This window comes from Lissotriton helveticus, chromosome 10 (assembly GCF_964261635.1).
Source record: "Lissotriton helveticus chromosome 10, aLisHel1.1, whole genome shotgun sequence".
Classification (NCBI taxonomy): domain Eukaryota; kingdom Metazoa; phylum Chordata; class Amphibia; order Caudata; family Salamandridae; genus Lissotriton; species Lissotriton helveticus.
In genome coordinates, this window is record NC_136071.1 from 916,587,752 (window position 1) to 916,611,140 (window position 23,389).

General features: G+C 47.2%; 1 protein-coding gene across 1 annotated transcript in view; it reads left to right on the forward strand.

Moving 5' to 3' along the window:
- Positions 1-23,389, forward strand: part of LOC144784640 (macrophage mannose receptor 1-like) — a 765,034-nt gene that overhangs the window by 706,591 nt on the left and 35,054 nt on the right. The gene's annotated exons all lie outside the window — the stretch shown is intronic.

The window sequence follows — 23,389 nt, forward strand, 5'->3', positions numbered from 1 at the left end:
CCTCTAAAGACTGGTCTCTGCTGGGAGCTGGAAAATCAATGATACACCAAAAGAGTGACGCATCCGTACCTGTTTCCAACGCATCGCCGAAGGAACCGTCCCAGCGCCTGCCGTAGCTCGAGAAATCACAGCAAGTCGCATCGAGTGCAACGATCTCCGAAGTCCGACATCACTCCACCAATTGTGACGCAAGCCCTGCTGTGTGGCTGCAAGAATCCACGCATCATCCCGGATCGTTGCATCGCATTGAGGTCTGTTGCCTCGTTGGGGATGCAGTAAGAAACAGATGCAACAACTCCCCACGCAGCAAGAAACCGACACGTCACCTGCTCTCCAGTAAGTAACCGATGCATCACCTCCCCTGCGCAGCAGTAAGGAACCAAAACATCACCTCCTCAGGCGCAAGGAACCAACGCATCACCTTCCCTGAGTGTAAGGAAGAGACGCATCACCCTCCCTGCGGCCTGTTTTGTTTGTTTACGTGACACATCAAAGAGACTTTATGTGAAAAGTGTCACATCTGCATTTGAACTGAACTATTTCTACCATCTTCAAGTTATATTTTTATTACTGTATTGTGGATTTTTGTCATTTGGTCTTGTTTTGGTTTAGCTAAAGGTTACTTATTTTTCTTAACTGGTGAGGTGTCCATTTGTAGTGTTTTCACTGTATTACTGTATGTGTTCACAAATGCTTTACACAATGCCTCTGAGATAAGTATGTCTGCTCATGCCAAGCAACCAAGGGGGTGAGCAGGGGTTATTTTAGAAGTGTATCCCCCTTACCCTGACTAAAACTAAAAGCAAGGGTCCCTATTTGGACAAAGGTACCTACCTCTGCCAATAAGAGTTCCCCATTTCTAACACTGGAGGTCAGCGGTGAGGATCTGCATTTGTGATTTACATACAGAGATTGGTGTACACTACTCGTATAATGCAGACCATTACGCAACCACATACATGTGGTAGAGCTTTTTCCTTGGAAATTTTTGCATCTTGAGAACTGCCAATTTTCACCATGAGTAGACCAGCAACACTTGCATCACTTGCAATAGTGGATATCGAATTTGAAGAGGAGAGAGTTGATACCTACACTGTGCGACAACTTAAAGCTGTCTGCAAAAAATGTAAAATCTCTGTGAGATGCCTCATCAGAAAGGAGGAATGCCAAAGGAGCTGAGGGCTTGGTTGTAATCAAGGAATGCCAGTGAGCGTACTGAGGAGAACATGGTGGAGAGAGAGCATTTAGATGGGCAGCAGGAGGGCCTATTGGGCCTTACTGGAGGGAAGTTGCCTTCCAGGGGGGCAGCGTGTACCTTCAAAGGGTCTATCTCCCTAAGAGTTGGAGGACAGGGAGAGAAGCAGAGTGCATGAATTAGAGCTCGCGAAGCTCAGGCTAGGGAAGGAGTGTGACATGGAGAGTAAGAAATTAGAGCTGGAGAGTAAGAAATTGACCACGGAAGAGAAGAAGATGCTCTTAAAGCATGAAAGAGGGTTAAGGGAGTGGAATCTGGAAGCCAAAAGTCTAGAGAGCAATCCCAGTGGTAGCAGTGCACCATCAGTGCCTGGAGAAGGGAAGGTATACATCCCTAAGGATGTTATTAAGGATTTCATGAAGCATGAGGACATTGGTCAGCGGTTCGAGACCTATGAGGTAGTAAAGAGGTCCCACAGAGTCCCTGAGAGATTTATGGGAAGGGTGTTGTGGGGCCGTTTTATCAGTGAAGAAAGGGAGAGATTACTAGCATTGCCCACTGAGGATCAGATGTCCTATGCCCCCATGAAGGTGGCCTTAATAGCAAGGTATGGGTTGACCACAGAACTGTACAGGCAGAAATTTAGAAAGTACAAGATGCTGGGGTCAAATACTTGGGTGGAGTATGTGTCCTATTTTTGGAGAGCACTGGATGGTTGGGTGAAGGGTAGCAAGGTGAATGATTTATAGGGGTAATATGATTTGGCTGCATTGAAGCACTTGTCAGATAATGGTTTTCCAGAGCTACGCCAGCACTTGATTGACAGTAAGCTGACTGACCTCAGGAATTTGCTGTGGAGGCGGACTGCTGGGTCAGCACCAGGTCAGTAGTAGAAGTAAAAGGTTGTGTTGGAGACTCCGCCAAAGGTGAGCAGGGTCCCCCAGCACTAGAGAGGGGGGGAGAGTAAAAAGAAGGAGTTCCAAAAAGGGCTCCAAAGTAATTCCCAAGGGAACCAAGGTAAGGGTTCCCAGCCTCCCACTTAAAAGAAGCCACGGGTGCCGAAATATAAGCCTGTTCATAGGTGTTCCAAGGCACGTTTTGGTTGTGGTCAGGTTGACCACTTCCAAGGGGATCCTAGGTGTCCCAAGAAATTTACCACTTCACCCACTGGTGCACCCCCCCTGGAAATGGCTAGTGTAGCTTTGGGGGAGGAGACGCGTGCTCTAGAGGGGTGGGGTCCCGCAGAAATGTCCCTGTTCTCTTTAGGAGACAGTGAGATTGTCCCAAGAACTTATCTGCCTGATAACACTAAGAAGTACAGACAGTGGGTGACCATCAATGGACATGGTGTGGAGGCTCTGAGAGACACCGGAGCCAGTGGGACAGCTGTCAGTTCTCGGCTGGTATCTGAAGAGCATGTGGTCCCCAAAACATTCTACCCAGTAGTTGCAGCTGACAACTCAGAGTGCCTCTGCAAAGTGGCACAGGTTCCCTTTGAGTGGGGCGCGGGGACTAATGTACCTTGAATGTAGCTGTAAGGCCAGCCATGCCTGTTGACTGTCTGCTAGGCAGTGATTTGGAGAGCTCCCCTTGGGCCAAAGTGAAGCAGAGGTCTCATTCAAAGATGTTGGGTCTGCCTGAGTCGACGTGTGTAACCACTCGCTCAAAGGCAGCCAGTAAGGGCATTCAAGAGGACCTGGCGCCTGAAAGAGGGCTCCAGGTGCCTGCCAGAATGAGAAGAGGCAGCTGGTGTGGGAAACCGACCCATGAAGTTCACACGGTCCAGGAGGAGGCAAACCTTGAGGGGGATGCTCTAGAGCCTACAGAATAACAAGTGGCTGAACTGGAGGGCCTGTTTGAGCTGAGCCATTGGCAGCAGGAAGGGGTCCCCACCAGGGGCCCTTCTCATGTTGGTTTGAGGCAGCAGGCTGCGAACCAGGCAGCAGGTAATCAGTCTGGATCACATTGGACTTACTGGGAGAATGGTCTCCTGTATAGCGAGCCTGAGGTTACTGAGCTTGGATCAGCCCATGTGCTGGTGGTACCCCAGCGCTTCAGAGCCTTCCTACTGGGTCTGGCTCATGATGTGCCTTTGGCAGGACATTTGGGGAAAGACAAGACCTTTAAAAGGCTAGTCACCCACTTTTACTGGCCCCAAATGTGAAAGAGTTCTGACACTCATTGTAGATCTTGCCAAACTTGCCAGGCAAGTGGTAAGAGTGGGGGGAAGAGTCAAGCTCCTCTCCAACTTTTGCCTGTGGTTAGCACCCCCTTTGAGAGGGAAGGTATTGACACTGGGTGGCCTCTGGATCCCAAGACAGCCATGGGTAACAGGTTCATCCTGGTCTTGCTGGATCAAGCTACCCGGTACCTGGAAGTCATCCCTCTCCGGATTGTGATGCCCGGGGTGGTTGGTCGTGCATTAATGGGGATTTTCTCTGATGTGCGGTTCCCCAGAGAGGTGGTGTCCGACCGTGATGCCAACTTCATACCTAAGTATATGAAGTCCCTGAGGCAGGAGTATAGTGTTACCTACACGTTCACCACTCCTTACCACCCCCAAGGTAATGGGCTGATTGAGAGATTCAACCAGACCCTAAAGGGCATGATTACGGGTCTTGGTGAGCCCATGGGGTGTAAGTGGTGCCCCTACAGCAGAAGATTGATACCATTCTGGCTTGGAATCCCCCCAAGACCCAGACAGAGGTCAGAGCCTTCTTGGGAATCACTGGGTATTACAGGAGATTTGTCAATGGGTATGGCACCATTGGTGGCCCCTTGACAGAGTTGACTTACAGGAAGCAGGCCAGGAAGGTAAACTGGACTGACGCCTGCCAGAAGGATTGTGATGCCCTGAAATCTGCCATGTGCACGGCCCCCATGCTTCAGGTGCCCAATTTCTCAAGGGAATTCATTGTGCATACAGATGCTTCAGAAGATGGTGTGGAGGCTGTGTTCTCACAACTAAATGAGCAGGGCCTAGGCCAACCTGTAGCCTTCATTAGTAGGAGGTTAATTCCACAGGAACAGAGATGGAGTGCGATTGAGCGTGAGGCATTTGCTGTGGCCGGGGCACTGAAGAAGCTGAGGCACCACTTGTCTGGGACTCACTTCCAGATTCAGACCGATGACAGGCCCTTCAGATGGTTGATGCAAATGAGAGGTGTGAATCAAAATCTGTTGAGGTGGGCAATTTCCCTCAGGGGATGGGCTTCACTGTGGAACACCACCCTGGTAGGTGAAGAGAGCTCCCAAGAGGGTGGGTAGTTCTCCCCACATTTCATATGGAGGGGACATGTGTTAGTCCTGACACCATTGGCGTGAGTCTCCCTTGCATTTTTTGCCTCATGCTTCCTGTGTTTTTGCTGTGTTTTAGACTCTGTTTTTCTGGTCCAGATGCTTTGGGCGATCTGCCACTGCTGTTCTGTGCCAAAGTGCAAGTGCTCCCTTTGTAACTTGTTGTTATGGATTGGTGTTTCCATGATTGGTTGATTTGATTTACTAGTCAGTCCCTAGTCCAGTGCACTGTGTGTGCCCAGGGCCTGTGTATCAAATGCTGCTAGTGGGCTGCAGCACTGATTGTGCCACCCGCATATGCAACCTGTAAATGTAACTTTGGCCTGCCACTGCAGAACCTGTGTGCAGTCTAGTACTGCCATGTTGACTTGGAAAGTGTGCCCTCTTGCCAGGCCCTAACCTTCCCTTTTCTTACATGTTAGTCAGCCCTAGTAGGTCCAAGGTATCCCTGTGGGCAGGGTGCAGTGTATGTGAAAGGTAGGACATGGTAAAACCAAAGGGGATGATAGACGGAGTGTTGAACATTGCATGCACTCACCCCCAGTCAACTGATCTGGGTTTAATCCATCATCATTCTTTAGCTCACTCCACCACCCCAGTACAGACGTGGCAATATGCAAATCAGTCTGACCCTGTGCCTCATGGGAACAGTCCAGCCTGAACTACCAAGCCATGTCTTCCCTGGACCGGAAACAAGCATCCTGGGACCTGTTTCTGGCTAATCAGCCGTCATCAGCAAGGCTAGCTTGAATCCAGTGGCAAAGTGAGCAAGGGACCCACGTCTGGGCATACCCTGCCAACTAAGGGCGAACAAAGCAAACCAAAGGTAGGACATGCCTTGGTGTGTGTGGCATGTCCTGATAGTGAATTACTGCCAATTTCGTTTTTCATTATTGCAAGGCTACCTGTTCCAATAGGATAGAATGGGAAGTTTATTTATAACATCTTATAAACATAACTTCCCCTGGGAACCAGGTAGGAAAATAAAGTTTAGTATGCCTGAATTCAGAATGTTAAAATACATCGTTTAGTGAGGGAGATTTTTTCATTCTGTTTTTGAAAATACCACTTTTAGAAACTGGGTATTTTCTAGCTTAGCCATCCAGTGTGCCTCTGCCAGGTTTGTGTATTGCATGTCTGGCTTTTGGATGACAGGGGCTGGGAAACATCAGTGGCTACTGAGAACCTGATGAGTCTGGGCTGGGCTGAATAGACCTGGGCTGCATTTAGTGTTGAGGGTGAGATTTCCTGGTCTGCCCAGGACAATACTGTCTCCACGTCCTGCCAGGAAGCTGCACCAGAGAGGACAGAACTGGTTTTGACTGAGCACGGAGCTTATCTGCCACCAGAGAACAAAGGATTTTGTGATATAAATACTGGGGCCCAGACCCCAGAACGTTTGATCACTTCTGGGAATCAAGAGGAACCTTTACCAAGGAGAAGAGCCGAAGAATCTGTGGCGGAATATTGCCCCTGTGCTGTTTGCTGTCTAGCCTTGGCCAGCAGTGGTTACTTGCTGCCAAGGAAAGCAGAAAAGCACTTTGCTGTTCACTATGTCCCCTGCTTGAAGAAGATCTTCAAGGGATTGAAACTGAGCTTGCCTCCTTTTCTGAAGTCTCAGGGACACAACAACTTCGCCACCAGCTCCCCTGAACTACCTTGCTGGGAGTACTGACATGCAAAGAGGTGCTGGCTGTTGTTTTGGACCTCTAGACCCTGTTCTCCACTGGGAGCTGGAAAATCAACGCAACACAGAGAAGCGTGAAGCAATCGATCATGTTTTTGACGCATCGCCGAAGGAACCGTTGCAGCACCTGCCGCAGCTCGAGAAATTGCTTACCGTCGCATTGAGTGCAACGATCTCCGAAGTCTTGGATTACCGCACCGATTCCGACGTGAGCCCTGCTGTACGGCTCCAGAATCCACGCATCGTCCAGGATCGTCGCATTGCATTGAGACACCAAGTCTGATGCCTCATTGGGGGATGCAGTAAGAAACCAACGAATTACTTTCCCATGCAGTAAGAAATCAACACATCACCTCCTCTCCGGTAAGGAACAAATGCATTCCCTTCCCCAGAGTAGGGAACTGATGCATCCCCTTCCCTGAGTGCAAGGAACCAACACATCACCTTCCCTGCGGCCAGTTTTCTTTGTTTGCGTAATGCATCCGAGGTACTTTGTGTGAAAAGTGTTGCATCTGCAATGTGCTTTGAACTGAACTATTTCTACCATTTGAAAGTCATATTTTTATTACTGTAGTGTGGATTTTGTTGTTTGGTCTTGTTATGCTTTAGATAAAGATTAGTTATGTTTTTTAAACGGGTGTGGTGTCAATATTTAGTGTTTTCACTGTATTACTATGTGTGTTCCCAAATGCTTCACACATTGCCTCTGAGATAAGCCTGTCTGCTCGTGTCAAGCTATCAAGGGGGTGAGAAGGGGTTATTTTAGAAGTGTATCCCCCTTACCCTAACTAGAAGCAAGAGTCCCTACTTGGAAAGAGGTACCTACCTCAGCCAACTAGAGACTCCCATGTCTAAAAACATGCATAGAAGGACCTTGGCCAAATACACTTTATTTAGAGAAGGTATCTGTACTATCTTTTCTAAACAAGCATTGGAAATGCAATAGGGCTCGCATTAGGAAAGTTTGAGCTATTGCTCTTATACATTTTTTTTTATTTATGTGTTATTTTTTCAAATAGTTAAATTAATAGCTTTGTCATTTACAATGGCAATAGTTATAATTTTCGCAAATGTGACACCTATAGCATTTGTAATGCAACATGTGTTATATTTACGTGACTTAGATGTATTGATATTACAAATAACAATGCTTTTAATTTTTTTAAATAATTAATACTTAAATAATTTATTTAATTTGTAATGACAATAGCATACATTTTTGTAAATAACTTTTGTGAAGATTATGTTCAGTGTTTTTTATTGTGACGAAAATCCAAGAACAGAAGTGAAATATTAACATCTTTTTGTGATTTGTAATAAAGCGTGAAAGCTTGAAAACAGCTTGAAACATTCAAAGAACATATTTGAACCAGTGAAGCTGTGGTGGTGCTGAGTGGTGCTGTTGTTGCGCGGAGTGATGCTGTGGTTGCGCTGAGTGATGCTGTGGTTGTGCTGAGTCATGCTGTGGTTGCGTTGAGTGATGCTGTGGTTGCGCTGAGTGATGTTGTGGTTGCGCTGAGTGATGCTGGGGTGGCACTGAGTGATGCTGGGGTGGCGCTGAGTGATAATGTGGCGGTGCTGAGTGATAATGTGGTGGTGCTGAGTGATGCTGGGGTAGCGCTGAGTGATGATGTGGTGATACTGAGTGGTGCTGTGGTGGTGCTGCGTGATGCTGGGGTCATGCTGAGTGATGGTGTGGTGATGGTGAGTGGTGCTGAGTGATGCTGGGGTGGTGCTGAGTGATGCTGTGGTGTTGCTGAGTGATGCTGTGGTAGTGCTGAGTGGTGCTGTGGTGGTGCTGAGTGGTGCTGTGGTGGTGCTGAGTGGTGCTGTGGTGGTTCTGTGGTGGCGTTGAGTGGTGCTGTGGTGGTGCTGAGTGGTGCTGTTGTGTTGCTGAGTGATGCTGTGGTGGTGCTGAGTGATGCTGTGGTGGTGCTGAGTGGGAGATGGGGAGAGGGAGAAAAAGGAGAGGGTAAAGAGAGGGAGAGAGGAGAGAGAGGGGGAGAGAGAGGGGGAGAGAGAGAGAGAATGTTTTAAAGTTACATTAATTTCTTTTAGCAGAGACTTCTGGATTAAGACAAGCATGAATGAAAATAGAGATTACGCAGAGAAAAAAATGAAAATAAAGGGGTATCTTTAGTTGTAGGAGGAGGGGACTCTAGAATGAGAGAAAAAAAATTGAAAAAAAAGTTTAAAAGGTAAATGGAGAGGGTCGGTTTAAATAAAAAGGGCTGCAGGAATCCTCTCGGGTAAATTAAAAATGAAAACGTACTCTGCATTTTAAATAACATGCATTTGTAACAGACGGACAGAGGGAGAGAGAACGTGAGAGCAAAGCAAATGGGCAGCCTGTGAAAATGTATGGCCAGATGAAGGAGATAAGGTATGCGTGGTGTGGGGATTTGTGAGGGCTGGAAGGAAGGGGCCCCAGAAGAGAGACTCCGGATGCGAGGGGCTGCATGTTTTTTTAAGTAAATGTGCGCTGATGCATTTGGAGCATGGAAGTGAAATGCAGACACCTCCAGTATTAAACGTTTAGTAAAGTGGGCGGTCAAAGGGAAGAGATGAAAAAAGTGTATCTTAACAAAACTGACTCCGAGATGGAAGGCTAGTTCTGCCGCCAGTTGTGAATAAGTGCAGCGAAGACTTGGGGGTGAGAGACAGAGGCTTTTTTTCAAGTAGCAGGCGGAAGCAGGGATGCCAGGAAGCAAACAGGGAAAGGCTGTGTGTGTGTTTGTGTGAGACGGCAAAGCGACAGGCTAAATAAACAAGCAATGCTGCCACCATTGCCAGAAGGCCATGTTACATGTACCACGTCATACAGGAGCTAGATGCTGTACAACATGCTAAAAAAAAAAAAATTAAATGAGAAGCGATGATGCAACTGATGTGTCAGCATCAGAGAGCATAAAAGGAGACATGGCCTGGCGGCCGTGAAACTGAAAGTACGGCCGGCCGGCCGTGAATAATTAGGGGATGAGAAATGCGCTGGCAGGAGAAATGCAGAGCGCACGCTGAGAAGCTTGTGGGAGGGAGGCTGGGCTGCCTTTGATGTGGTAATGCGAGGCAGGCAGGCAGGCGGCTGGTGGCATTGTGCACGCGCTCTTTAAGGCTTGCTCTTGCGCAATGACCTAAAAAGCGCACATGCACTGCATGGAATAGCCAGTGGTTAAACTCTGGATAAGCCACTATAGAGCTTCGCCAGCTATGCGCACGCGCATCAGTAGGCGAGCCCTAAAAAGCATGTTTAGTTTGCTAATGCCTGCTTTTGCATGTTTTACTTTGCATGTAGACACTACCAGCTTCTTCATGCCAGCTTTGTGTGCCACGCATCACAGGTCAGACTAACGCAAGTCAATAGTCATTCCCACATTCCAGAATAATTGCAGCCGTCACTGGATGGTCCTCGGCGTTGAAACTGCTGCTGACCAAGTCAAACTAATCACTGCGGAAATCAACACCTTAAAAGCTGAAATTACCGCTGATCCCAATTTCGAAAGCGCTAAGGAAACCATCACTAACCTACATACCTCACTCCACGACTTCGACTTAACAACCCAGAATCGAAAACTGGAGAAACTTGCACGAGACATCAGATTGTACGATAAGAAGAAAACTTATCCGTATCTTCAAGAGGACCATTTCAAGCAAGATAATCAAGGCAGATTCCTTAACCGTGGCCGAGGAGCGTCTAGAGGCAGACGTAATTACTATACCTTTTCCGACTCTTCTTACAGCTCGGAAGGCGAACAAGATCAACCTGGTCCTAGCTATCAACAAAACTATTCTGATCCCGGCTACCACCAGCAATACCAGTTCAACCCTTTTTTAGGGCAACGCCAGGGCACATGGCGCCCACCTCGAGGCAGAGGCAATTTCTGGCCGCGCGGCCAACAACGTGGATCTCAGCAGAACACCAACACCTGGAATGGGGGTCGTGGCCAACAACAACAAAAACAAGTACATTTCCAGTCAGAGCCACAGCACGGGGAACGTGTTACCGCAACAAGACCTACAGATGGTAGTCGGCACCAACACCTCAGAGGCAGCAACTTACCCCAGGTTACGACTTCTTGGAGGAGCTCCCCCTGGTACAGACAGCCCTGTTGTCAATATATCAAACCAAATTCTAAACGAAGATGAAATTAAAATACTGGAGAAGGGTTTATCCTATGTCCCCACTAGCCACCCAGACTCGTTTGTGATTCGCACCGAACTGTATAAATTTTTTCGCAAAATCAGGTTAAAATATTTCTTCAGAAACTCCGCACCAAGTGCACAATCATCTGTCACGGGTCTGAGACCTCCATCGACCTTTGTCCCATTCAGCAGTGCTATGTCACATAAGATTCTGGCCTACGAATCAGTTGTATTACGGGACATACTGCAACTTCTAGGAACCAAAGGCTACACCAGATTCAACACCAGCAAAAATGAGAAATTGGCCCTACAATCATTATCTCAGAACACCCAACTTGTCATCAAACCGGCCGACAAGGGTGGCGCCATTGTGGTACAGGATGCTAGCTCTTATGAATTAGAAATTCTCCGTCAATTGAATGACGGCACCAGTTATCATCTATTAAGATCTGATCCTTCTCAGGCAATTGCACGAGATATTCTTGAAATCACCACAGCTGGCCTAGACCAAGGTTTCCTTACCGAACTGGAGTTCAAGTTTCTGAACAAACCACACCCACGGCTGCCAACTATTTACACCATACCCAAGATACATAAATCAATGGTCGACCCCCCTGGCCGACCTATAGTATCCGGGTGCGGCTCGATCCTTGAGCCCCTGGGGCAATACATTGATTTCTTTCTAAAGCCAATTGCAGAGGCCACTCCGGCCTATTTGCGTGACACCATGCACACCATAAACATCGTGGAACATCTACCCTTTGATGCTAACCAACAACTTTTAGCTACATGTGACGTCGTGTCACTGTACACGTGCATCCCGCAACAGGAAGCCCTAATGGTTATCACACGTTGCCTGAACCAGCGCCCTTCCCCGGTCAAGTACCGACTGAGTTTATAGTGGCGTTGCTACGCATAGCGATGACTAAGAACTTCTTTGTCTTCAAGGAGAAATTCTATATGCAAACATCGGGAGTAGCCATGGGAGCGCCCTTTGCCCCGGATGTAGCCATTCTATACATGGCTGCCTTCGAACAAGACACTGTACTCAACTCGATCAATCCATTCAGAGACCATCTCGGTCTCTGGATGAGATACATAGACGACATCTTACTGATCTGGCAAGGCAACTTGGAACAACTGATGGGGTTTTTTGAATGGCTGAATGCTCAATCTCAATTTTTAAAATTCACCATCCAATCAGATAACCATCAAATCAATTTTTTGGATCTCACAATCTATGAGAACACAGGGCATCTATTGACCAGACTATACCGTAAACCTGCCGAAAGGTATTCACTTCTGCACTACGGCAGCCACCACCCTCGAGCATTGCGGGATAACCTGCCGTTCGGGCAATTTCTACGCTTACACCGAAATTGCTCCATCAAAGAACACTATTTCACCGAATCAGAAGAACTGAAACAGAGACTTCTGAGCAGAGGCTACCCTAAACAATTGGTCAAGCGGGCAAGGAAAAGAGCCTGGTTCTACCCACGCGAGGAGTTACTGGTTCCTAAAACTGATAAGGACCAGACGGAACAGAGAATTGTATGCGTCACAACGTTTAACACTAAAAGCAACAAAATAAAACGCATCATTAACAACCACTGGGAATTGATATCGGATGATATCCAGCAAACAGAACTGCCATTACATGCTTTTAAAAAAGCAAGGAGTGTCAAAGATCATGTCGTCCGCTCTCTCCTCAGTACACCGGAGGCCCCTACCATCAATACCATGTGGAACCTACCTCCAATTCTGGGCCACTTTCGATGTGGTGGCTGCAAAGCCTGTGACAGTACGATCCAGACCAAAGAATTTACATATCGTCATCACAAGATTCCACTCAAGAGTCATACCAATTGCAACACGGTCAATATCATTTACGCCATCCTTTGTCCGTGTAATTTGGTATACATCGGGCAGACTCAGCAAAAAGCTAAAACCAGGATACTTCAACACATGAGTAGAATCCGTTGCCAAGTCCAAGGCGCACCCTTGGTTGACCACTTTTCCACAGCAGGTCACTCACCGGAAAGTCTGAAATGGGTAATCATTGAAAGAGCCACACTGGGACCCCGGGGGGGCAACCTCTCCAACATCTTAAACACACGGGAACTCAGATGGATGCTGACCTTTGACTCAATTGAATCAGGGCTCAACGAACAGGACAGTTCTTTCTCGCAACTGGCCACTTTGACCTAAAGATTTTTCTGGTCTGATCTGTAATGGCCTTTACCAGCATGTGCGAGGTACGCCATCACTGTATATGTTGAAGCATTGGCCTACTATAATCGTTAACGGCCTTTACCCGCCTGTGTGAGGTACGCCGTCTGTATTTAGGCTATGTGTTTAGAATAGTGGTTTTAACATCACAACTGTTCAGTGTATTGTTCCATCAATTATGTGTGTCATAGAGATAACCCGGCCATCCTATTGGCCCACTATTTTATATCGTAGAGTTTACTATGACACAAGTTTGTTGAAGCATTGGCCTACAGTAATCGTTAACGGCCTTTACCCGCCTGTGTGAGGTACGCCGTCTGTATCTAGGCTATGCTATTAGAATAGTGGTTTTAACATCACAACCGTTCAGTGTATTGTTCCGTCAATAATGTGTGTCATAGAGATAACCCGGCCATCCTATTGGCCCACCACTTTATATCGTAAAGTTTATTATGTCACCAGCTATATGTATGCCAATACACACTGTTGACTTATCTGCCCGTGTATCATGTTGGGACTCTTTTTGCACACAACGACCTTTGCTGTGCACTCCCTTCTGGGTTGATCTCGTTAATGTCACTCGTTCACGCTGTCAATTCCCGGCAGCGCGACCCCATTTTTTTCCAACAGCTAGCAACGGTACCCCTAACGAAGTATGTCCTCTATTTTCATTGTTTACACGTTGCCTAGCGACCCCAGCCAGTCTGCCTACGTCCGCACCTTGTGACCCAGGCACGTGACTTTGTTGCCACGGTGATTTGAGCAAACCCGGAAATCTGCACCGCCATTGTGACGCCAAGCCGCGATCTTAGATGGATTCACTCCATGACCGGTAAGCTGTCGGCGTGCGTTTCAAGACCTTCCCGCTTTTGTGTGTGTGTTCCTGTCCAGACGCTACACACTCACGATCTGTAAAGTAATCCCAGCGTTTTCATGCTTCTCCTTAGACCGCTACATGAGAGCGTCCCTGCCTGACTGACACTAATCATCACCCCAGCCGGATTTGTCCACATTACGGAATCTGGGTAAGTCCGGATTCCTTCATTTATGCCTCATTGATTGTGTCGATGCTACTCTCCCTATTTTGCCTAAATATGCCTCCGCCTTGTTTTCAGACAGAACTATACTACGAAGGTATCTACGACCCCATCCCCTACTCGCCATACTTTTACAACGAATGGTGCATACCACGGTGAGTTTTTCAACCACCATTACCCAGTACCACCCTGCACAAGAGCTAGGACGCTTTTTTCAATTTTGGATGCACTTATTCCACAGATCAATCCGTGGAACTTTCTACTTACTTGATTCGTTCCCGCCGATACCACTTCCGTGGTAAGTCCTTCACCTTTACATTGCAATTTATGTAATCCCCAGTGACTCTCTGGCTCTTTCCTTGGTCTGGTAGTTTGCTGACCAGGCTTCAGCTGGCAGTAGCCACCCTAGTTTGTCCGTGATTTCATCCACCTTGTTGGATCTAGCTTTTCGCCACGTGCTCACGACCAGTATATAATTGTACTGACGCTCCAATCCAATGCAATTCTAGTGTTTATAGTGTCCCAACTATCCGTATGGGATCTTAATTCATTTACTTTATTCCAACCCTAATGGGGTGATGTGCTACTATGTTTGATTTATATACAGGGACATGTATCCCGTATTTACAACATATATTTATATATTAAATAGGTTGTGTGTCCCTCCAGTCCTGATGAAGACCCTACAGCAAGATAACCATTGATATCTGCATCCTTGAGGGTCGAAACGTCGACATCTATTTTCGTTCGTCAACTCCACTCCCCACTGTCTACATTTATTGGACTACTTGGAGTATGACCTTTTCCGAACAATCTTATGAACATTTTTGGTCTCATTTTCTCTGTACATAGTCTGTAACTCTGTCAAACGACTGACAATTGTTGATATTACTGTCACTTACGAATTTTCACTCTCTTCCTCACCTATTCCCCACAATCACTACACCACCCCATCCCGCTTCCCTCTCTGGGGCACCATGTAAATTAGTGATTTATTATTGTATATATCAATCGTGCATATTCAATACGCATTCCCATTGTGAAGTAAACAATGTGGACTCAATTTATGTTTCTTTGATTATTTTTCAACTGTGTGGTTTTATGTTCCATTGCTACTGGGACCCCCTCTTCTTATCTACTTAATTACCCAGGTCCCCGTAACTTTAACTGGGTTAACCCCCCTACTATTAATCTACTTCGAGCAGAAACCTTTCTGCGAGGTTTTACTTCATGTTCAATTCATTTGATCTCAGCACATCATGGCCGAATTGCTTTCCTACTCTGAAGAATACATAGACAAATTACTTGAAGATCAAAACAATTTGTTCATCTCTTCCGATATTCCCACGATCGATTTCTCATTGAAGGATAAGATTTCCCGACTTGAGCGTTTGGAGAAAAAGCTGATCCGGACTCGGTGGCACGGTCATCTCCTGACTAGGTACCTCAAGGAAAACGTCACCCCGATTGGACTGCAAATAAAGATTGAGCCAGCTATCTTCGTCGAGGTACCCAAATTCAGGGAGGGATTCAGTCACGTGGCTAATAATTGCAGCCGTCACTGGATGGTCCTCGGCGTTGAAACTGCTGCTGACCAAGTCAAACTAATCACTGCGGAAATCAACACCTTAAAAGCTGAAATTACCGCTGATCCCAATTTCGAAAGCGCTAAGGAAACCATCACTAACCTACATACCTCACTCCACGACTTCGACTTAACAACTCAGAATCGAAAACTGGAGAAACTTGCACGAGACATCAGATTGTACGATAAGAAGAAAACTTATCCGTATCTTCAAGAGGACCATTTCAAGCAAGATAATCAAGGCAGATTCCTTAACCGTGGCTGAGGAGCGTCTAGAGGCAGACGTAATTACTATACCTTTTCCGACTCTTCTTACAGCTCGGAAGGCGAACAAGATCAACCTGGTCCTAGCTATCAACAAAACTATTCTGATCCCGGCTACCACCAGCAATACCAGTTCAACCCTTTTTTAGGGCAACGCCAGGGCACATGGCGCCCACCTCGAGGCAGAGGCAATTTCTGGCCGCGCGGCCAACAACGTGGATCTCAGCAGAACACCAACACCTGGAATGGGGGTCGTGGCCAACAACAACAAAAACAAGTACATTTCCAGTCAGAGCCACAGCACGGGGAACGTGTTACCCGCAACAAGACCTACAGATGGTAGTCGGCACCAACACCTCAGAGGCAGCAACTTACCCCAGGTTACGACTTCTTGGAGGAGCTCCCCCTGGTACAGACAGCCCTGTTGTCAATATATCAAACCAAATTCTAAACAAAGATGAAATTAAAATACTGGAGAAGGGTTTATCCTATGTCCCCACTAGCCACCCAGACTCGTTTGTGATTCGCACCGAACTGTATAAATTTTTTCGCAAAATCAGGTTAAAATATTTCTTCAGAAACTCCGCACCAAGTGCACAATCATCTGTCACGGGTCTGAGACCTCCATCGACCTTTGTCCCATTCAGCAGTGCTATGTCACATAAGATTCTGGCCTACGAATCAGTTGTATTACGGGACGTACTGCAACTTCTAGGAACCAAAGGCTACACCAGATTCAACACCAGCAAAAATGAGAAATTGGCCCTACAATCATTATCTCAGAACACCCAACTTGTCATCAAACCGGCCGACAAGGGTGGCGCCATTGTGGTACAGGATGCTAGCTCTTATGAATTAGAAATTCTCCGTCAATTGAATGACGGCACCAGTTATCATCTATTAAGATCTGATCCTTCTCAGGCAATTGCACGAGATATTCTTGAAATCACCACAGCTGGCCTAGACCAAGGTTTCCTTACCGAACTGGAGTTCAAGTTTCTGAACAAACCACACCCACGGCTGCCAACTATTTACACCATACCCAAGATACATAAATCAATGGTCGACCCCCCTGGCCGACCTATAGTATCCGGGTGCGGCTCGATCCTTGAGCCCCTGGGGCAATACATTGATTTCTTTCTAAAGCCAATTGCAGAGGCCACTCCGGCCTATTTGCGTGACACCATGCACACCATAAACATCGTGGAACATCTACCCTTTGATGCTAACCAACAACTTTTAGCTACATGTGACGTCGTGTCACTGTACACGTGCATCCCGCAACAGGAAGCCCTAATGGTTATCACACGTTGCCTGAACCAGCGCCCTTCCCCGGTCCAAGTACCGACTGAGTTTATAGTGGCGTTGCTACGCATAGCGATGACTAAGAACTTCTTTGTCTTCAAGGAGAAATTCTATATGCAAACATCGGGAGTAGCCATGGGAGCGCCCTTTGCCCCGGATGTAGCCATTCTATACATGGCTGCCTTCGAACAAGACACTGTACTCAACTCGATCAATCCATTCAGAGACCATCTCGGTCTCTGGATGAGATACATAGACGACATCTTACTGATCTGGCAAGGCAACTTGGAACAACTGATGGGGTTTTTTGAATGGCTGAATGCTCAATCTCAATTTTTAAAATTCACCATCCAATCAGATAACCATCAAATCAATTTTTTGGATCTCACAATCTATGAGAACACAGGGCATCTATTGACCAGACTATACCGTAAACCTGCCGAAAGGAATTCACTTCTGCACTACGGCAGCCACCACCCTCGAGCATTGCGGGATAACCTGCCGTTCGGGCAATTTCTACGCTTACGCCGAAATTGCTCCATCAAAGAACACTATTTCACCGAATCAGAAGAACTGAAACAGAGACTTCTGAGCAGAGGCTACCCTAAACAATTGGTCAAGCGGGCAAGGAAAAGAGCCTGGTTCTACCCACGCGAGGAGTTACTGGTTCCTAAAACTGATAAGGACCAGACGGAACAGAGAATTGTATGCGTCACAACGTTTAACACTAAAAGCAACAAAATAAAACGCATCATTAACAACCACTGGGAATTGATATCGGATGATATCCAGCAAACAGAACTGCCATTACATGCTTTTAAAAAAGCAAGGAGTGTCAAAGATCATGTCGTGCGCTCTCTCCTCAGTACACCGGAGGCCCCTACCATCAATACCATGTGGAACCTACCTCCAATTCTGGGCCACTTTCGATGTGGTGGCTGCAAAGCCTGTGACAGTACGATCCAGACCAAAGAATTTACATATCGTCATCACAAGATTCCACTCAAGAGTCATACCAATTGCAACACGGTCAATATCATTTACGCCATCCTTTGTCCGTGTAATTTGGTATACATCGGGCAGACTCAGCAAAAAGCTAAAACCAGGATACTTCAACACATGAGTAGAATCCGTTGCCAAGTCCAAGGCGCACCCTTGGTTGACCACTTTTCCACAGCAGGTCACTCACCGGAAAGTCTGAAATGGGTAATCATTGAAAGAGCCACACTGGGACCCCGGGGGGGGCAACCTCTCCAACATCTTAAACACACGGGAACTCAGATGGATGCTGACCTTTGACTCAATTGAATCAGGGCTCAACGAACAGGACAGTTCTTTCTCGCAACTGGCCACTTTGACCTAAAGATTTTTCTGGTCTGATCTGTAATGGCCTTTACCCGCATGTGCGAGGTACGCCATCACTGTATATGTTGAAGCATTGGCCTACTATAATCGTTAACGGCCTTTACCCGCCTGTGTGAGGTACGCCGTCTGTATTTAGGCTATGTGTTTAGAATAGTGGTTTTAACATCACAACTGTTCAGTGTATTGTTCCATCAATTATGTGTGTCATAGAGATAACCCGGCCATCCTATTGGCCCACTATTTTATATCGTAGAGTTTACTATGACACAAGTTTGTTGAAGCATTGGCCTACAGTAATCGTTAACGGCCTTTACCCGCCTGTGTGAGGTACGCCGTCTGTATCTAGGCTATGCTATTAGAATAGTGGTTTTAACATCACAACCGTTCAGTGTATTGTTCCATCAATAATGTGTGTCATAGAGATAACCCGGCCATCCTATTGGCCCACCACTTTATATCGTAAAGTTTATTATGTCACCAGCTATATGTATGCCAATACACACTGTTGACTTATCTGCCCGTGTATCATGTTGGGACTCTTTTTGCACACAACGACCTTTGCTGTGCACTCCCTTCTGGGTTGATCTCGTTAATGTCACTCGTTCACGCTGTCAATTCCCGGCAGCGCGACCCCATTTTTTTCCAACAGCTAGCAACGGTACCCCTAACGAAGTATGTCCTCTATTTTCATTGTTTACACGTTGCCTAGCGACCCCAGCCAGTCTGCCTACGTCCGCACCTTGTGACCCAGGCACGTGACTTTGTTGCCACGGTGATTTGAGCAAACCCGGAAATCTGCACCGCCATTGTGACGCCAAGCCGCGATCTTAGATCGATTCACTCCATGACCGGTAAGCTGTCGGCGTGCGTTTCAAGACCTTCCCGCTTTTGTGTGTGTGTTCCTGTCCAGACGCTACACACTCACGATCTGTAAAGTAATCCCAGCGTTTTCATGCTTCTCCTTAGACCGCTACATGAGAGCGTCCCTGCCTGACTGACACTAATCATCACCCCAGCCGGATTTGTCCACATTACGGAATCTGGGTAAGTCCGGATTCCTTCCTTTATGCCTCATTGATTGTGTCGATGCTACTCTCCCTATTTTGCCTAAATATGCCTCCGCCTTGTTTTCAGACAGAACTATACTACGAAGGTATCTACGACCCCATCCCCTACTCGCCATACTTTTACAACGAATGGTGCATACCACGGTGAGTTTTTCAACCACCATTACCCAGTACCACCCTGCACAAGAGCTAGGACGCTTTTTTCAATTTTGGATGCACTTATTCCACAGATCAATCCGTGGAACTTTCTACATACTTGATTCGTTCCCGCCGATACCACTTCCGTGGTAAGTCCTTCACCTTTACATTGCAATTTATGTAATCCCCAGTGACTCTCTGGCTCTTTCCTTGGTCTGGTAGTTTGCTGACCAGGCTTCAGCTGGCAGTAGCCACCCTAGTTTGTCCGTGATTTCATCCACCTTGTTGGATCTAGCTTTTCGCCACGTGCTCACGACCAGTATATAATTGTACTGACGCTCCAATCCAATGCAATTCTAGTGTTTATAGTGTCCCAACTATCCGTATGGGATCTTAATTCATTTACTTTATTCCAACCCTAATGGGGTGATGTGCTACTATGTTTGATTTATATACAGGGACATGTATCCCGTATTTACAACATATATTTATATATTAAATAGGTTGTGTGTCCCTCCAGTCCTGATGAAGACCCTACAGCAAGATAACCATTGATATCTGCATCCTTGAGGGTCGAAACGTCGACATCTATTTTCGTTCGTCAACTCCACTCCCCACTGTCTACATTTATTGGACTACTTGGAGTATGACCTTTTCCGAACAATCTTATGAACATTTTTGGTCTCATTTTCTCTGTACATAGTCTGTAACTCTGTCAAACGACTGACAATTGTTGATATTACTGTCACTTACGAATTTTCACTCTCTTCCTCACCTATTCCCCACAATCACTACACCACCCCATCCCGCTTCCCTCTCTGGGGCACCATGTAAATTAGTGATTTATTATTGTATATATCAATCGTGCATATTCAATACGCATTCCCATTGTGAAGTAAACAATGTGGACTCAATTTATGTTTCTTTGATTATTTTTCAACTGTGTGGTTTTATGTTCCATTGCTACTGGGACCCCCTCTTCTTATCTACCACATTCCAGAACAGGAATATTTATTCATGCAATTTGGAGTTGTTCTGGGTTCAGAAAAAGTGTTTTTTGTGCCAAGAGTGTGGAAAGCTATTTGTAGGTGCACTGAAAAAGATTCTTAATCTCAGCATTTAGCTGCTCTTAGAGTCTGCAGCCAGTGCAGGGGTGGAAGAAACATTAAAGTGTACGCATAGTGTGATCTAAAAAGGAAACCAGAATAACCTAAACGTGTATGTATCTATTCAGGGTCATCCCCAAAGTGGTCAGGAAAGGATCCCCATCAGTCACCACACGGAACCGCCCTTCATCATTTGGGGTTCTATCGAGACCACCACTGGGAGAGCCATTCAACTTTTGCGGTAGAGGGTCCAGATGTAGATATGGGACACCTCTGCCGATCATGTACTAGCAGGTTTCTGGGTTGGAATCGGACGCAGGGTCCCCGCGCTACGCCATCCTGAAGTTTGTGGCCTTCTCCGTGGCACCGCCTGGGCCTTGAGTTGTGGCTCTACCCGGGTCGTAATTCAACAACAACGGCTGGCGGGGATCAGTTCACAGCCTCACTTCACTTTCGGTTTCCTTTCTCCTGCGCACCGTCTCCCTCTGCCGGGTGACGGCTGATCGGGCTGGCCCCTATGCCAGTTCATTGGGCTTGGAGCTAGCGATAGTTTGGCTGTGGACTCAAATTGACTCAACTTTGCCTCTGGTATTCTTGTGGGTGAATTTTAAGGAGCCATTTGGACCAGATCCCAAGCTTCCCTTCGGGGCACCCGCCTCGCCATGACGGGCAAGCCCGAGGGTGAAAAACGGAAAGTCAAGACCACCTTCCGAGGAGGCTCAACCCAGACGAATGTCATGGACCGCTACACACTTTCTAAAGGATCCCCCGGTGGCACACCTAAGACCCGGGAGGAGGCTGTCGACGATCCTGCTGTATCGGCTGACTTAACGCTACAGGACGTGATGGGCGCCATTGCTGGTATCAAGTCCTCTATCGGCCAACAATATGAAGCCCTGGCTCTGAAGCTGGACACGGTGGCCATTGATGTCAACCTCATTCGAACTGATTTGGCCAAGACGAATGAGAGGGTGAAGTCACTTGACATAAAGACATCCAGCCTCACAACGGATGTGTCCGACTTGCAAACAGAAGTGCGGAACCTCAGAACTGCCAATGACTTCTTTGCTCGTCGCTTGGAGGATTTTGAGGGCCGCGCAAGGCGCAACAACATGCGTATTATTGGGGTTCCGGAAGACTCTAGTTCACTCTCCACTGATCTTCGAGTGGAGGACCTTATCATCAATCATCTTGCTCCCAAGGGCCTGAGCAAATTCTTCGCCATTGAACGTGCACATAGGGTGCCGGGGGGACAGGCGAAGCCCGGTTTCCCCCCCTTCGGAATATTGCACGGATCTTCAACTTCAGAGATCGCGACGCTATTTTGCAGGCGGCACGGACAGGTGGTCCTATGCAGTTCGAGAACGCTGCTGTGAACTTTTATCCGGACTTTTCTCATCGGTCCAGAAACAACAAATGGGATTTCAAGGGGTGAAACGGCGGCTTAGAGACATGGAGTTAAAATACGCGATGTTGTTCCCGGCCCGACTGCGTGTTGAATACGACAATCGAACATTCTTTTTTGTCCCGCCTGAGGACGCAAGTGATTGGTTGGACACTTTACCGGCTCGCCGTGCTGGCCAGGACCATACTGGTGGCGCTGAGGGGGGCCTAATGGACCAAGAATGACTATGACATCCGTGTCCGGAATACTATTCCTTGGGATCAGCTGAGGCTCACTGACTTCTTTGATCATTCCCTTCGTATCCTGGGAGGTAGTGGGGATGACGGGACCCTTTCCTCCTCTGGGGCTTCTTTGTGTAGATTAGTTGTTTGTTTGTAATGGGTAGGGCGACAGGCAAACTGCAAATTGGGGTGGCTTCTGAGTCTGTGCAGGGTGGGGGGAGTTGTGTTGGGAACATTGAGGGGAGGGAGGGAAATGTGTTGGGGTTGTTCGTTTTTTCTTTTTCAAGGCAAAGAACTTTCACTATTTCTGACATTGGTGTGGTGCTCATTTTGAGATGGGAGTTCATAGTGGATCTGGATGGGGGTAGGGGGTTGAGGGTACTGTGCTGGAATGTGAATGGGTTGGGTGATCGGATAAAGAGAGGGGTGGTTATGCAGCTTTTGCGGCGCCTCTCGCCTGACGTTGTTTTGCTACAAGAGACGCACTTGAGTGGGGAATACTTGCCACGCCCTTAATAGACGGGGTTACCGTCTTGTTGCCCATTCTTGATTTACATCTAGTTCTAGAGGGGTGGGTATATTGCTTAGGACTTCCCTCCCCTTCGAGGTTGATGATGTGGTCCTAGATGCCAGGGGTCGATATGTTGCACTTGTCAGGCGGTGGGAGGGAAAAACAGTTTCGTTGGTGTCGGTGTATGTTCCTCCTGGCCTGCAATCCACGACATTTGCTGACTTGGGGCGGATGGTCTTGGGTCTCCCGGAGGGTGTTTTGATATTGGGTGGTGATTTTAACTCCGTCGTTTCTGGCAGAGCGGATCGCTATCCACCCAGAGACCTTCCTGCTGCGCAATCCTGGTTGGGTGACTTTCTGGAGACATTGGGGCTTGTAGATTGTTGGAGGCTAATGCATCCAGAGCAGACTCAGTTTACCTTCCACTCGGGAGCTCAGGGTAGTCTTTCTAGACTGGATTATATCCTGATACCGGCTGCACTGTCCCCTTCGATTGGAGAGATTAGACACCTGGCTCGGGGTATATCAGACCATTCCCCTATTTGGTTTCATTTTCATCTTAACACAGGCGTTGCAGGGAGGGTGGCCCCGATTAACCCCTGGTATCTTCTTAACCCCAAAACTCGCACTGAATTGATTAAATCATTTGATCTGTATTTTGCTGAAAACGTGAGTTCTGTGTCCTCACCTGTTTCGTTGTGGGAAGCCTTCAAGACTGTTATCAGGGGCTAGGCATTGTCTTTGATTGGGTGTGCCATGAAATGTAAGAATGAGGCAATTGTTCATCTCGAGACGGAAATTACAGACTTAGAGACTGCATTGGAGCGAGATGTGACT